Source organism: Macaca nemestrina, chromosome 5 (assembly GCF_043159975.1).
Source record: "Macaca nemestrina isolate mMacNem1 chromosome 5, mMacNem.hap1, whole genome shotgun sequence".
Lineage (NCBI taxonomy): Eukaryota > Metazoa > Chordata > Mammalia > Primates > Cercopithecidae > Macaca > Macaca nemestrina.
Genome location: NC_092129.1, coordinates 117046964 through 117064061, shown reverse-complemented (window position 1 = coordinate 117064061; position 17098 = coordinate 117046964). Strand labels below are relative to the sequence as shown.

Genomic DNA, 17098 nt, shown 5'->3' with positions numbered 1-17098 from the left:
TAGGGTACACAGGTAAGGTCATCTAATTAATTCTGAAGTTTGTTTTGTTAGTGATAGGCTAATCCTTTTTCCAGCTGACATGAACTTCACAAAGCCTCCTTCTGAGTCTCCGGTGTGAAGAACAATTAATAAGTTAATTCTATTCCTTACTCTATGAGACATCTCTCTATTTTCTATCCATCGGGATTGAGAAAAAACACTTCCTTTATTATGAACTAAAATTTTAAAGTTACTTGCAAATAGATGTATTTTGTAGAAAATAGGCTATGATCTATTTTAATCACAATAGCAGTGACAACTCTAGCAGGTGTCCCTTTCTGCTTGGTTGGTCAAGCAGTCAGTTACCTGTGTCCTACTTTGAAGCTTACCTGCTGCAGGCTGGTCCATGACCTCCATCTCCAATTTTATCATTCCACAGCTCTGAGTAGAAATGGGATCATCCCCACGTCTCCTTGCTTCACAGCAGTTCGTTGATTGTCTTCAAACTGTAAATTAGTTTTGCAAATTAGGTTAAAAAGTTGCCAAATATTCACTCTAGTCTTCCCTCTAGCTATTGTTCCAGTTTTCTCTTTTCTTTCATAAGGTTGTAGAAGGAAGAAACTTGACCACTGCCTGAATATTCTCACCACCTACTTTCTCTTTAAATACACAAGAGTAGTTTCCCTCTCTATATTTTAGAGAAACTGTCCTGACCACCAATTAAAAAAAAAAAAAAGGTTTCCTGCTTGACTTTTAGAAATAATATATAATCCTTGTGGATAATCTTCAAAAGACAATGAATTATAAAGATAACATAAGCTATAGCTTCATAGAAATAAATATCACAAGTTTCTGTTTTTGTTTTTTTGTTTTTTTCCTTTTTGGTTCTTTTCACTGTGTTTATACATGTAGCAGGAGCATTTTTGATTGCCATTAACTTTTTTGGAAAATGGTACTCAAATATGGCATTAATTTCATTATTTGTAGTTGTTCCTTAATTTCTAATTCTTCAATATATATAGTATATACTGGTATATAGCATATATATTGTTGCTTGTAGCCTACAAGCACCAAGGTATACCTTATATACCATATATATTAGAGATTCTTCAATATATGTTTAATCATACATCACTGACCATGTGTCATAGTGTTTTTAATCAGATAGATTCCAAAAAGTAGACTTACTGGGTCAAAGAATATTGGCAATTTTAAAGTTGCTAATAAAAATGGTCAAATTGTTAAAAGACATATTTTACATAATTTAGATTCCAATAGCATTCTGTCAGTGCTCATTTTATGACTCCCTTAAAAGTATTGTTTATGTTTTAGACTTTTGCTAATCTGATAAATAAAAATAATTATTGCTGTTGCAGTTTATGTTAGTTGGATGGTTAATGGAATGAGCATGTTTATTAGTTACTGTTATATGTTTGTCTGTTAATTTTGTATTCATGCAACTGTGCTGCAAATATTTTCCCTGGTTTGTTATTAAACTTTAAATTTTATTCATAATGTTTCTGATGAGCAAAATCTTTTTATAACGTAGTGGAAGCTTTCTACAGTAAAATCTATCACATCTGTTACTATTTGCTTCTGTACAGTCTCTTCACCTTTTTTTACCTTCACTCTTTTCCTTTTTATCCTGCCACTTAACTGTGAGACATTAGACAAGTTTATTCATCTTTCTAAGCCTCAAATGAAAATAATATATATACAAAAGGATAACAGTAAGGAGTAAGTAATATTCTGAAGCACTCAACAGCATCTGACTCACTCAATAATTCTGATTCACATTTGTAAGTTTTGTTCCCAATAGCTTTAGCATATTTATTTTTAAATTCACTGCTTGTCTTATACTTCGTTTTCAGTAAATTTTTAGAAATTATTGTTTATAATTTATTATTATTGATATAGCAAAGCTGTTAATTTGAGTATTTTAGCACATATTCAGACACAATGAACTTATTGATTCTACCGGTTTTAAAATTGAGCTTTTATAACTTTATCGTCTACAAATTCAAATGATTTGTTTCTTTTTTCATTATTGTTTGTTGTATAAATTCTTTGATTCTTATTCTGTTGGATCTACTTCTAAACCAGTGTGAAATAATTATTGTTTAAATGAGCATCCTTGATTGTACTATTTACTTCTGAGAATGGCTTTAGAGTTTCATCACTAAATGTGATGGAACTATGAGCTCGAGACATTTGTTATTTTTTCTTATTAGGGATTCCTATTTTAAAATAATTTTAATTAAGTAGAGTTGATACATTTCAGACTTTACCAGGTTTATAGAAATTATATTTCTCTCAATGGTTGCCCAATGTTAATACTATCTTAATTCCTTGAATGGACCCTGATTTTAGTTGTAAGGGATTTATCTTCTCATGCACTAGTAATTTTTTCCTAGTATTTTACTTAGTATTTTCAGATAAGTTATTTTGCTTCGTGGTTTTTATTTTTAGCCATGTTTACCAGATGTTGCTGTCTGTATTGTCTTAATTTTCTAAAGCAAATTAGGTAGCTTTTCATCCTTTCCATTTCTGTAATATATATCAAGAAAAAACTTTAATATAAAAAATTCAAAAACCAACCCTTCAATGTATATGAGTTTTGTCCTTATTTGTATATAGTTCTTTAATATTTACTATTTCTTCTTTATTGAACAATGAAATATTTCTCCTGTTTCTTGCATTACCTTATCTTTTATGAGACATAAAGTTCAATGAGATCTTAATATTAATCTTTACAATAATATCAACTTTAATATTAAAGTCAATAAATTATTTATCTCTTGCTCTTTTAATTTTTACATGGATTTTTATCTCCTCATTAAATTTGCTACAGTTTTTCTGCTACTTTCAAAAAGAAACATCTATTGGCATTATTGATCAATGACCAGTTCTAAGGTTTTTTTGTTTCTAATTAATGTATTTCTTCTTTTATCTTTTTGGAAATTGTTTGATATTTAAGGGTCCACGATGACTACCTTGTTTCTAAATCTAGTAACCTTCTGAATGCCTGAGAGCATTTCTCTTATTCTTTGAATAGGTCTCAGCTAGATCTCCCTGGTGAAACACTCTCCTAGTTTTTCTCTCTCCTTTCACTATTCCTCTTCACTTTACTTTGAAGTTCCTGTTTTCTTTCCCAACCTCACAAATGGGCTTTCTCCAAAAGCAGCCTGTAGTTCTTATTTGCTTTGTGGACTTCATCCGACCTCACCCAATCACAGTCAAGTCAGTAAGCCTATATCCTCATATTGACAGTCTTAGTCTATATTTCTAACTATAGGCTGAATATTTCCATTAAGAAGTTAAACTCTCAAAGTGAAGTTGAACTCAAAGTGAAATCACAAGCTTTCAAAATAAAGTCCTTGCTGTGACTTTTGTATTGCTATATAATTTCTATAATCTTTGCACTATTAGGTAATGTGTGGTAACAAGTTCTCAAGAAAACCAAGTAACATCTTGTTATATGTTCTTCCTCACAAAACACAGTCCAAAACTTGGAAGATAATGTTACTAATAATTTTTTTGGTAGTGGAGTTGGTGGACACATGATATATTTTTTCTAGCATTTTATATTTTCTATTATAAACTTGAATAACTTTTAGATGAGAAAAGAACACCCTGCCTTTGTGGATTTACTTTTAGTATTGTAGGGCAAAGAACATGGCTTTTAACACAAACATACCTCATTTTGAATCTCAGCTCTCTAATTTACATTGTAACTGGACACAATTACTTTATCCTCTACTTCCTCATCTCTACAGTGGTGAAGAAATAAAAATTTTTATTATGCAGAAATGTAAATGAGGCAACACATTTTATCCTTCTACTATACTAAGGCAGAGAGGCATGGTCAGAGCTCATGAAATGTTGTTGTCACTTAAGAACAAAAGGAAGAAAATGTTGACAGACCTTTCTGTGAGTTCTGAGTTTATATGATCATTTGAGAGTAACTTTGTCATGCATTTTTTGATATTGCTTCTTTGTTGGTATCAGAGTGGGACTTAAATGGTTCCTATCACTCTTTTCTAAACAATCTGTTGCTTGAAGCCTAGAAATATCCTTCTGTAGGTAGATTCAGTATGAAATTTAGACCACAGGTCAAGACAGCAAAACACAAACCTAATGTAAATGCCTAAGTCATTAAATTCAGTGTGATACTCTGGATACCAGCATGCTATGCTCCCTGTCTATACAGGAGGCTCTGTGTGAGAGACAGAGGTTTAACAATTAAAAAGAAAGTGCACATTTAGAAGTTATCAAACCTGATTCAATAGTGTTGCAAAAAGGATGTGAGACTTAACAGAGCATTTATGTTTAATTTGGGCATTTAACTCTACTAATTTCAGTGGTGTTTGCAAAAAGAAGTTTAAGGCTGGCAATTACTTTTTTAGCTCATGGTGTGGTGTCTTTTCATTTGGAAATTCATTTCTGGGAAAGTTTGAAAGTTGGCTTTTTGAAAATTACTCTTTTTTTTTTTTGCTACACAAAGGTCATTCATAAATGTCAAACATCATTTGGTAGTTGTTTCTGTTTTTTTTTTAAATGTCTGGAAGGATATCTTTTGAGACTTGTTTTTGAGGTCAATCTAGTGTTTCAGAGAAGTGGGAAATTCTGATCCATGAAACTACTGGGTTTGAGAAAAACATAGAGCACTGTTACACAGAAAAATAAAGTATTTGTATGATTCAGTTGTGACCTTTTTGAATGATTAACAGATTGCAAGCCTGGTAAAAGAGTTCAGTTCTTTCTCAGCCATTTACTAAGAATAATTGAGTACTGTTGTGAGAATTCTATTCTTTTATTGAAACTGGATTCAGAAAACCTTTAGGGTCTATAGAGGACACCAAAATTAATGCTTTTTCAGACTCAGTAACTTGTGGAATGAATATATAAATTTGATTGGTTTCTGTGCCTCTTCCAGAACGAATCTAATGTGGCCTAATACTAACACTTATTAATGCTTCATTAATAATGTATATTTACCTTCTTTTATGTTCCATAAAATACATTTTGGTAGAGGCAAAATTTCAAAGGTACCTGGTTGCCACGGGTGAAAACATTAGTGAGGAAGCAGTAGGATGCCTTACTCATCATTAAAGTGATTCTATTATATCCAACCTCATGTTGATGACTCCATAGGATTACATTCTTTTTAAATATATCTTAATGTCAGTTCACATTGTGAGGCACTTAATCTAGCATATTTTGTTTCCCATAGAGTATCAAATAAAATCTACAAAAGAGTTGGAAGGAACCTACATCTAAGATTATAAAAACCCAGAGCATATATTTGCCTGATTCTCTATTAATCATATTTGAACCTCACCACCATAATTAACGCCATGAAGACATGTATGCAAATTTGGAGAAGTAAAGGATACAAAGAACATAAAAATAGTTATAATTTGAAAGAAACCTTAGTGGTCTTATTAACTACATGTCCTTATTCTCGAGAGCATGACTTGGCTATCAATTTGATACAATTTTTTTTTGAGTCCCAGATCCAACACATATTAGCTACGTAATGATGGACAAGTAACATAACCTCTAGAAACCTCATCAGCTTCATAACTAAAATGAGAATAATAATAGGACATAACTCATCCAGAAGACAGCACTTAAATATAGTGCCTATTTCACTGGAAAGAATTCCAGCCACATGGCAGAATGAGCTGATATTAATGGAACCAAACCTTTTAAAAAATCATTAAAATGTTGGATAAAATATGGCAGAAAAAATGAGCCAAGCCCAAAAGAAAGGGAAATGTATAGGTGTCCATAAAATACAACAGGAATAATAAAAGACAAAATATTAAGGGTATGCTAGATTATCTTAATTGTTTTAGAGAGTTATATGCTCTAAATGGCTTAGAATTGGGATCTAAGTGTTGTTGTGTAGACAGGAGAGTGTCCTCAGCCTTTGTAGTTTTGGAGAACTAAAAGCAATCCAACTACAGAAAGTCTGGGCTTCAAAAAACTGCCCCCCTCTATCAACGGAGATCTAGAAAAACTTTACTCAGTGGCCTAGGAAACAGTGAGAAGAAAACTTGCCTTCTCTCTGGAGCCTTGAGTGGGAGGGGGAAAAAAAAACCTACCCAAGAAAAAAGTAAACACTGGCACATACCACGCAGGTGTATGGTGTGAATTTATACTGTCATGATTCAGTAACCTAAAGCCAAGCAATTTACTGCTATGGAAGTTGTGTAAGGACTTTTACAGTGAGGCCTTTTAAAGGACTTTTAAAAGGACATAAGTAAAGGACATAAGGCCTTTTAAAGGACATAAGTAAAAGTAAAGGACTTTTACTTATGAGTTTCACAGGGGAAAAGTGCTGTGCAAGATGAGTGTCCAATAGAAATAAAATTAAATAAAACAAAATAGAGAAAAAATAAACTATAGAAGGAAACAGAAAATATGCAGAAGCAGCAGCAGATGCAACACAAGGAGCAAACCAATAACTAGAGAAAAAATACCTGCAATAAACTATGAAAGAGATATGTTTAAAGTTACTTTCCTACGGAGTTGAAATAATTTTAAAACAATGAATAAGAAAAAATGAATAAATAAAAATAGAAGAAGCATAAGCAGATTAAGAAAAGCAGAACTACTAAAAATTAAACATACAATTACTAAAATTAAAAATTCCATAGATGGGATAAACACTAATGTGAAAGGAAATGTTTGTGAATTGGAAGATATATCTGAGGAAATCACCTAGAATAAAGTGAGTAAAGTTAATATTTTGAGATTGTTCAATGAAAATAATCTTTTTCTTTCCCCTGTCTCTCCTCTTTCTTCTCTCTCACCCTTCCAAAGTACTTTTCAATCACTTACCTTGCACAAGATACAGTAATGGACAGTTAATATTCCTACTCCTATGAAGCTCACAGTTTAGTGATTTGGTGGATACAGCAATTTATTAAACAAATAAACAAAAATCAAACAAAACACAGGTTGATGAGTTCTTTGCAAATAACTGAAATTTTGTCTTAGGAAATCACTGTATAAGTACTTTGTATTTGGTGGTTGGGAAGGGTCTCTTGAAAGGGGTGAAATTTTAGCTTAGATAAGAATGGCAAGACAATCTGTCAAGCACAATTAGTTTTTCAGTCAAAAAAAAATCAATTAGTGCAAAGGAGAAATGAGCTATGCATGTTGCAGAAACAAAAAGGAGGCGAGCATGGTTAGAGCATGGTAGGAAGGATGCAAGACGGTCTTGGAGGTGTAGGCTGGGACGGATTCTACTGGGCTTTTTCATAAGAGCCAGAGTAAGGAATTTGGATTTTATTCGAAATACAAAGAAATCATAAAAGGACTTTAAGAATGGAATTTACGTTTTATATTTTACCTTGTAAAGGATCTGTCCCTATGCTATGTGGAGAATTCTAAGCAGCAGATAATGCTGGGAGTTGGGCGGTGGTGTGATGTGAGCAGTTAGGAAACCATTGCATTGGTCCATGTAATAGAGGCTAGTGGGATTTGTACTGCAGAGGTAGAGTCATCAGCTCTACCACTGATTTTACAGATTTGGTAAAGCTTTGGATAGGGATATGATGGGAATTTAAAATTGATAGACATGGAGTTGGGAGAAAGATAAGAATCACAGTCAATTCCAGGAATCATAGATAAATGCATGTAATAATTATGTCTACAATATTCATTAGTCACACAGCCACCACTTAAGCACTTCCAGTGATCAAAACTTGGTGTCTCATGTGGCCACTCATTCCTTTTCATACATCCCAAATCATCAGAAAGTTCTTCCTATGGATTTGACCTACTTTCCCTTATAAACAATATAGTTGCCTACACAATATAGTTGATTTATTTTTAATCCTTCTTCTACATAAGTTTCTAAACATTTCAAGATAATTGCAGTTTTTTTCTGAGGTTTTCTTATTTCAAGTTAAATAATCTCAGTTTCTGATTTTTGTTAGAAGCTATTTGTATGTCACTTATGGTACTAATAACTCAATATTGAAGTCTGATTATTTGGATTTGTCCTAGTATTCCTACTGGATTTTATTCTCTAAAGTGCCTTATATATTGGGCACTCAAAAATTATTTCCAAAATAAAGATTAAACTAATCTCTTTTCAGACAATCTTCACTCCCCTTCTCACCTTTTTAATGTTCTGAGCACCCTTCTTTGCACATATTTTACTTTATCAGTGTGCGTCTTAAAAATGAAGACCACGATTAATTGATATGTAATTCAAAAGTTTTTAATTCCATGCTTCAAAAATCCAATCAAAATTAAATTTAGGTTTGGTATAGCTATCTTACAATGTTGACTCATTAAACTTTGGTTATCAAATAACCAGTGCAATCATTTTAGCATAACTTATTTTAAGTCAATTGTATCCCTGCTAGGAGGACATACTCTCATACAATTTTCTGACAAAGAAATAATAACATACAGAATATACAGATTCATAGAAGGGTTTTAATTAATGGAAAAATATCAAGTGAAACATTTTTTTAAAAACTGCAACACAGCGGAAAACATTTTTCCTTCAGAGAAGCAAAATTGTAATGACTTCTACTTTTTGATGAAAAAGTTCATTATAATTGGATAATTAGTGCTAATGTCTCCTGTAAAGGTTGCGATGTTGGGGGAAGAAAAACTTGTAAGATGGAATAGGAATAATTTGACATGTAAGAGATGCCATCCCTAACCCCCTTGCCCATTTTTGGCCACTTGGTTGCCAGCCTTGTAGAAGGGTAGTCATATGATGATGAGCAAACAACTCTGGACTCCTTGCTAGATTATGTTAGTGTTCTCATATGGTTCTGAAAGTACAAAATCACCGGAAGGACCATGTTTAATGGATATTACTAATACAAAATACCCAGACACAAGTAAAGGAATGTGAATTTATAACCCTAGCATTGTCATTAAGGTGCTCCCAAATTCTCTAGCCTTCCAAGAACTTATCTTTAATTTAGTATAAATTTTTAAACACACACTTGGCTTAACTGTAACATAATTTAGAGCTAGAAATTCAACATCCTCTTAATATTTCTAAAGATTCTTTGAGGCAGGGGTTGCATACATTTCTTCCTGTCCACCTATCCATTTATTTCATCTGTATTATCAATAATTGCTTTGCATTTTCCTTCTGGAGCTATTTTCTTTATTCTGTCTCCCTTTTCAACCTCAACATGAAACCAAGCTTCCTTTTCTTTAATCCCTTCCTTTTAAGTATTTGTAATGCAGGTTATATAGGCATTTAATAAAAGTTGGATTGAGTGGAGAGGGATTATATTTTACCACAGCATAGTATGTATTTCTATCTAAATATCACTATTATTAATAATTTCTTTTTCAATTCCTTCCACAAGGAATTTTTCGGTTTTTTTCCCTCTGATCTCATTTTCCCATCATTTTTCTGGTCATGTCTTTTTTTATTCCTCTCCCAAGATTTCTTAGCCTCACTGTCCTTCTCTGTTGTCCACAATGAGCCTCACCTTTTCCCTCTGGAAGCCTCAGTAAACTTTAATTATTACTCTGCAATTATGTAAAATATATCTCTATTTTATAACCTATAAATTTTCAAGCCTGGCATCCTATCTTTATATAACCAAATGGGTCTATCACAATGTTTTCATAAGCCTAAGACAACTTTCTGCAGTATTTCTGCTCAAATTATTTTTAATTTGATATTTATTTATTCACCAAATATTTATTTTGGGCACCATGTGTCTGTTAAAAAGAAATGCAAAATGTACAACGAGGAGTGGGTCTCCTAAGGGGAATGATCATTTGTTTTAATAAATGCTGTTAGCCAGCAAAATATTTATGAGGCACTTAATGTAGGTGGCCTGGAAAATGTATATTGGCCAATGGGAGTGAGAGGCTGACAGTTATTTGCCTAAAAGCCATACCTAATACTGTAGGAATGAGTGAGACTTCTGGGGAAGAGAATGGTGAGGCAGAACCTAAGGGAAAACTCACATTTAGAGGATGAAGAGTCACTAAGGCAGTGAAAGAGACAGAAAAGCAGACAAGAGGAGGAAGAAAATTAAAATCCTGTCAGCTTTGAAAGCCAAGGAAGGTGAGCATTTCAAGAACGGTTGTGGGATGGGGAGGGCGGAAAAATGTCAAATCCTGAAAGAATCATGATGAACATGACAGTTCTTAAGAGGCAATTGGCTTTCAAGAGAGCAGTTTCATTCAAGGAAGGAGGTTTGAAGTTCAGATTATCTGACATTATTGGGTGAGTGGGAAGAGAGGAATTAGAGGATATTCTTTTGAGAGGTTTCTGCAACAAGAAAGAATTGTTCCGAGAATGAAATGGGAAATTATATATTTTGCAGTTACCCTTTATTAATCAAGAATCATGGGCTCAATTTTCATAGAGAAAATTATTGGAATATGAGGGGGTTGAGATGGAAGCAGAGTACAGCTGGCGGTAACTCAGAAGCTCCAAAACAAACGTGGAAGAAAACAAATTAGAAAGTTAGCTAAGCAGGAAAACATCCAGTGTGCGCTGCTAGATAGCCGGTCATTGTACTGAAGGGGAACATAGAGTACCAAGTAAGCGAAATGAAAACCACGAATATCTAGACACACTCATACAATTTCAAACTTCCAAGGATAAAAGTCCTAAAAAGCGGGGGCCAGGCGCGGTGGCTGACGCTTTTAATTCCAGCACTTTGGGAGGCCGAGGGAGGTGGATCACCTGAGGCCAGGAGTTCCAGACAAGCCTGGCTAACATGGTGAAACCCCGTTTCTACTAACAATACAAAAAATTAGCCGGGCGTGGTGGCGGGCGCCTGTAGAGCCAACTACTCCGGAGGCTGAGGCAGGAGAATGGCGTAAACCCGGGAGGCGGAGCTTGCAGTGAGCCGAGATCGCGCCATTGCTCACCAGCCTGGGCGACAGAGATTCTGTCTCAAAAAAAAAAAAAGTCCTACAAATCTTCCAGATATAAAAGTTGTTCTCTTGTAAGAAGACTCATGGGCAACACTGGATACTAGGAGTCAGTATAGAAGTAGCTTCAAAGTTTAATGAGAAAAAAAACTTAACCCTAAATTTCTAAGGCTAGCCAGACTAACTTTCAAGCGTGTCAGGGTGAGGTAAATCAACTTTGGCCCATTCTCTGTGAATGAATATGTTGAACAAAATGATAAATGAATCCAAGAAAGAAGACAAACGAAGAAACCAAAAATAATCTAATAGTTAAGTATAAATTATTAAAGCACAATGTACGAATGTAATGGTTTGGAAATACATGACAAATGGATATAAAGGAAGAAGGGGAAGTGATAGCAGACCCAAATTATTGTCTTGGCTGGAGAAACCTATAGATGCTGATTAATTAAAGAGATTGACAGATTTTTAAAAGTACACTTTATGTGAAAAATTAGGGTATAACACTTTTAAATAATTAAATTACGATATCTCAAGAAAAAAGCAATGGCAATTCCTACCAATCAAAAAAAAATTAGGAAAGGGCAAAAAATAAACAGCAAGACAACATGGTAAAGACGAACACTAAAATAAGACAGAAGAGAAATGTTCAACATCGTAATAAATATAATAAATGTGAGTGGGTTTAATTCCCTATTAAAAGGAAGAGGGTCAGATGGGATTTTTAAAATCCAACTATATATGTTATGTAAAAGATACATGCGTGAAGCAAAATGACACCAAGGGGCTGAAAATAAAATATAGAAAAAGATGTAGCAGACAAATGTATCAACAAAGCAGGAATAATAACATTAATATCAGACAAAATTGGAGTAAACATGAAAAGCACAAATCAGAATGAAGAGAGATGTTGTATGTTGATAGAAATCAAATAGATTCAGATGAAGAAGAGTTAATGTCTGCCCTGCCAACACTACGTGCACTAAAGTATGTCAGGATAAACACTGAACTCTTTGGCGGGGGATGTGGAATGTGGCAATATCGAACAAAATTTAAATTGTGATTCCTCACAGCAAAACCACTTTAGGAGACTCTCTTCAGGTAGAAAAATCTTTGAAGACAACACATATGTCTAGCGATAGGGAAATATAAGGGAGTTATGTAGTTCAAGTACATTTATATCTTCTTGGGCAGTTTAAAAAAAATAAAAATAATAAAATATATAATGTAAGAATAGGAGGATAGAATGATAAAGGACAGATATTATCTTCTGTGATATAGAGAGACTAGATTGACCCATAACAAAAAAAATATTAAAAGTAAAAAGAGAAAACTGTAAACATAGTACATAGAAGACAGTAAGACTACAATATTGTTTGTGTCATAGTGACATGTCTTTTGTGTCCACAGTTTTAATTTAAATGGTCCTTTAAAACAAATATTGTGGAATAATAATACGGATGAGATACGCGCTTGGTTTTATATGAAGTACTCTATGAATGAAAAACTAAATTAAAAGTTATTTATAAGAGAAATGTATATATAACTACTGATAACCTTTCTAAAGCCTGGCTTGTTAATTTAATTTTCATTCAATATTTCATAAGCCTTATATATCAGACTAGGAATAACAATAATGTTCTTCTATCAAAAACAAGATTTTTGTCTGCTATGTTCACAGTTACATCTCCAGTGCCGAGAATCCTGTGTGGAATGTGATGGTTGCTCATTTAATGTTTGTTGAATGAGTGAAATGTATTCATTCCCCAATGCCTTTGATAAAATTCCCTCCTATAAAAAAAATTCTGTCCAGTGTGGATGCTAGCTACAGCATAGATGTACTTTTTAAAATAAGTATTAGGCAATCTGAGGTTTCACGTGCAACGTAAACCTTGATTTAATGCTTAGACGTGGATCAAAATAACTTCAACCTTGAATGATTTGAGAAAATGTCTTGAGGAAATGAAACAACTCTTATGTTACTCAGACTCGTGCATGTGCACACATTCGTGTATGTCTGTGTACAGACCTGTTCATCGAGCTTGGCCAGGTCTTTTACAACTCTTGGTCTGCTGAGAAATAGCCTATATGTTCACGAATCAACTTTCGATCTGAGAAAATGATGTAATTTTAGAGCATAAGGAGACCTTAGAGATCATGTTCCCAGTATCTCCTTTTGCAAGAAGAGGAAACAGGTGCAGGGAATTTAAGACGTGATGCCCTGAAATATGAGCTGCATCTCCTGATTGCTTATTTATTTTTCCACCCCTCCACATTGAGTCTTAACCTTCATCCCAGTTAAAATGGTCTTAACTATCTTTAGTATGTGAAGCACAGCTTTGAAAATACTAATTATTTGTAGATCTCTCTATAGAATACCACTTGTGCCTTAGTAGTAATAACAACTGATGAAAACAAGCTCAAATAGTAGTTAATTGATTAAAAGAATTTTTATGTACTAGAAAAATACTGAAAGTATTTTCCATGTATCTTAGTTCATTTCTGAAAGATAAGCTAAAAGGTTAAGGGAATAGTTAAGATGGCATTAGAGTTATTTTAGAAATTATAAATGCTATATACATGTCTTAGAAGAATCATTCTTATTAAGAAAGTCAGGTTTGATACTTCGTTCACTAAATGTGTATAAAAGATACTATTTTAAGTTAAAACTTTTTGTAATAAACTAAAATATAGTGGTAGATAAATGGTAAAACATGACCAGAACTACTCTGGTATTTCTAGATTCTCTTTTAAAAAAGCTTTTTTATATAAATATAATAGGTAAAGTAAAACTATGTGGAAAAGAGAGAAACCTTTCTCCCTTACCTCCCTACAAAAAGTAAGCCTTGAAATCTTTCAACTCAGTTGACTGTCATTCAAGTACAATACAGAGGCACCAGAATTACCTAAATACTAGTGTTTTATGAAAAAAGAAGATATTTCATCTACCACTTTTTTTTTTTTGGTCAAGCAACCATTAATCTAATCTTTAACCTTCAATTGTAGGGTAGCATTTATTTTGTACTAATAATATACCAACAATGTACCAATAGTAGTACTATAAAATAATGTACAAATTATTTTATGGAATATTTTAAGTTATTTCAGGAAATATATATACAGTGATATTGCTTTAAGTTAAATTCTTCTACATTACACTGTTATAATAAATGATAATGAGCTTTGGTGAATTTAAAAGTACCATACTGGACATAAGCCAGATAAGTCTCCATCCTTTTGGTAGCCCCTATAAAATGTTTTCTGAAGACAGAGTGTGCAGGTCAGAAAGCTTGGTAGAAAAGCAACCAAGCCATGTTCTAGTTTGGAAAATATAGAAATAACCATCCAGGGACAATTCAGTTTACTTTCTTATATTTCTGACTTTCTAAGATCTTGTCAAGAGACACATTAGCAGCAAGGTTATTAAAATTGTATGCGGTAAGAGTTTTAGTCTACTGTAAAAATGTTAACAATTACAGTAAAGCATCTTATTTAGCCACTGGTATGCTAATGTGCTAAATTAAGGTCTGAAACAAATCAACAACAAAAAATATCCAACTGCTAGTACTGTTGAGAGTAGAATTGTATTTGTCATTTATGTGCTTCTCGTCACCAACAAGCAAAACATATTTTTAAGCAAACTATTCCTGCTGATTTATAAGAATTCGGTAGTTGTCTCAGGAAGATACGAGATATTAACACACAATTGCATAATGGATAAGACATAACAAATAATTCCCGTATGATTACACACATTGATGAATTCTTGCATAGAAGACTGTGTCCAACTTACTAACATTTCCTGGACGGCAAACAGAATAAGCATAAAAATAATGATTTAAGGGTTTGTCCTCTGAATTTCCTGAAAACATTTTCATAAAATATTTTATTACACAATTTTCAAACAAATGTTTGAGGAGTTCCGAAGGAAAATCTATTATATGTAATTATTTCATTGTTTTTACTTGGAATAATGTTACATAAATACAGCATTATTGTCTAAATACACCAAATATATTTGATAGTCACTTCTACAAAATGTTATAAGTTAGTGTAACAACATTGAACACTCTTGAACATTTTTAACTTTTCTGTAAATATATTAGCAGTGTGCCCTTTGACTATTTCATGTTTTATCCGTTTTTAGAAGTGCCCTAAAATTACTCATTTGCTTAACAGAGTTACGCCTAGCTACCCAATAAAATCATTTCTGTCGAAGTATTTTGAAAAGCAAGTTTTGTTTTGTTTCTGTAAGAAATAGCATTTTGGGCCGTGTAGCTACATATCTAGCTTTGGGAATGGAACCAAGAAATAATAAGAAAGAAAGAATATCAGTTAATCTCTTAAATTTTAACGATATATCTATCAGATTTCTAATATGTTTAGTATTGATTAATCTTATTTTATTTAAATAATCCAAATATTTATTAATTTATTATATAACTGTCATTCTTGAATTTTTTGGAAGTTTTCTTCCATCTATTGTATTTTTTATGGTTCTTTGGGAAAATGAAATTAGTATATTTATAATCAGTAGTAAAAGTATCCTTTAAAAATTTTTATTCAGTTCATGCTAACTGTAGAAATGTTTTTTTATTATATCAATTCCAGTCTTTTATCCTATCAGCTCTGTCTTTTCACAGAACACTTGGCCATACAGGTACTAAAAAAATAATTAAATGAGAATACAATTTTTAAATCTGATAACATTTTTAAACACTATTAAAATCAAGGCAAACTCTTAGAAATTAGAAAGATACCAAAATCCTGATAATCTGGGTTGCTCTTCACTATCAAAATATCTTCCAACTATGTCCGGACACGGTGGCTCACTTCTGTAATCCCAGCATTTTGGGAGGCCGAGGCGGGTGGATCACCTGAGGTCAGGAGTTCGAGACCAGCCTGACCAACATGGAAAAACCCCGTCTCTACTAAAAAAAAAAATACAAAATTAGCCGGGCTTGGTGGTGTATTTCTGTAATCCCAGCTACTCGGGAGACTGAAGCAGGAGAATCGCTTGAACTTGGGTGGCGGAGGTTGCGGTGAGCGAAGATGGTGCCATTGCACTCCAGCCTGGGCAGCAAGAGTGAAACTCCATCTCAAAAAAGAAAAACAAACAAAAAAAAACCTCCCAGCTACAGTGTGTAGGAAAAATTTTCATGCAAAGTCACTGTGCCGGTTCTGTTTCTAAATGAACAAATTTAATAATTTATATTCCTGCCTAAATATGAGCCTATAAGGCATTAAATCTAATAATATTTTTCAGAAAATATATGGTTGCTTCTCAACAGTACTTACTTGCCTACAATACCTTAAGCCAGTCAGATGATGGAATCTTTCTCCTGTCAGCAAATCATATTTTAATATTCTTTCTTGTTGGGTTGTGATAAATGAGATATCAGTTCCAATGTACAATTGTATGGCTTGAAAGATTTAATTCTATTTCTCTTTGGAGACATATTAAAAGATTATTTTTGTTTTCTCTTTGGAGACAAATTAGCAAGTCATTGTAGTTGAGAACATTGCAGCATTTAAGAAATTGTTATAAAAAATGAATCTCAAGTGTAGCTCAATAATATTTTGATTATAATAGTTTTACATATTTCAAAGGATCAGGTCATGTTTAATGGATTTCCTTGAACTATGAGCTTTAGAATATCAGAAACCATTTCTGATTCATCTTTATGACTTTGTTCCTAGGATACTAATTAATAAATGTTTATTTTAAAAAAAAGCTTTGTTTCAGGATGGCGACATTTAATTTTTAAATGAAGCAGTATTTTAATTTTTTAATAATAACCTGAATATTTATGGATAATAACCTTATTGCCAGCAGGAATTTTGGCCATGATAATCATACATAACTAATTTTCAAGTACTTCACAGAAAATTTTATTTTTCTCCCCATTGAACTAAGCAAGTTAAAGAAATAGTTCTCGACATCTAGAAACTTGCATTTTGGAGAAACAATTCTTAATGTAAAATTTATTTGTTTGATAAATAAATATTGAACTTCAGTTATTTCCAAAGCAGGAAGTGATTTTAAAATTCATAATACTTCCTTTTCCTTAGAAGTTTATAATCTGCTAGAAAGAGTAAGACAATCTAATAATTATAAATAAAGTCAATTTTTAATTCAAAGTCAAGAAAAATAGAAGTTGAGGAAGGCAGAGGTTATGTTTGGTTAATGAGGAGACAGTTCATGGAGGTTCTGCCATTTGAGTTGGGC

General features: G+C 32.8%; 1 protein-coding gene and 1 long non-coding RNA gene across 6 annotated transcripts in view; one reads left to right on the top strand and one right to left on the bottom strand.

The window, feature by feature from the left end:
* LOC105479493 (adhesion G protein-coupled receptor B3) overlaps positions 1–17098 on the top strand; it is a 735858-nt gene that overhangs the window by 257437 nt on the left and 461323 nt on the right. The window lies entirely within an intron of this gene.
* Positions 1–17098, bottom strand: part of LOC105479492 (uncharacterized) — a 143404-nt gene that overhangs the window by 83049 nt on the left and 43257 nt on the right. For all 3 annotated transcript variants that reach the window (XR_011622954.1, XR_985931.3, XR_985930.3), the window contains exon 2: positions 369–485. This is a non-coding gene — a long non-coding RNA (uncharacterized lncRNA). The remainder of the gene's footprint in view (positions 1–368; positions 486–17098) is intronic.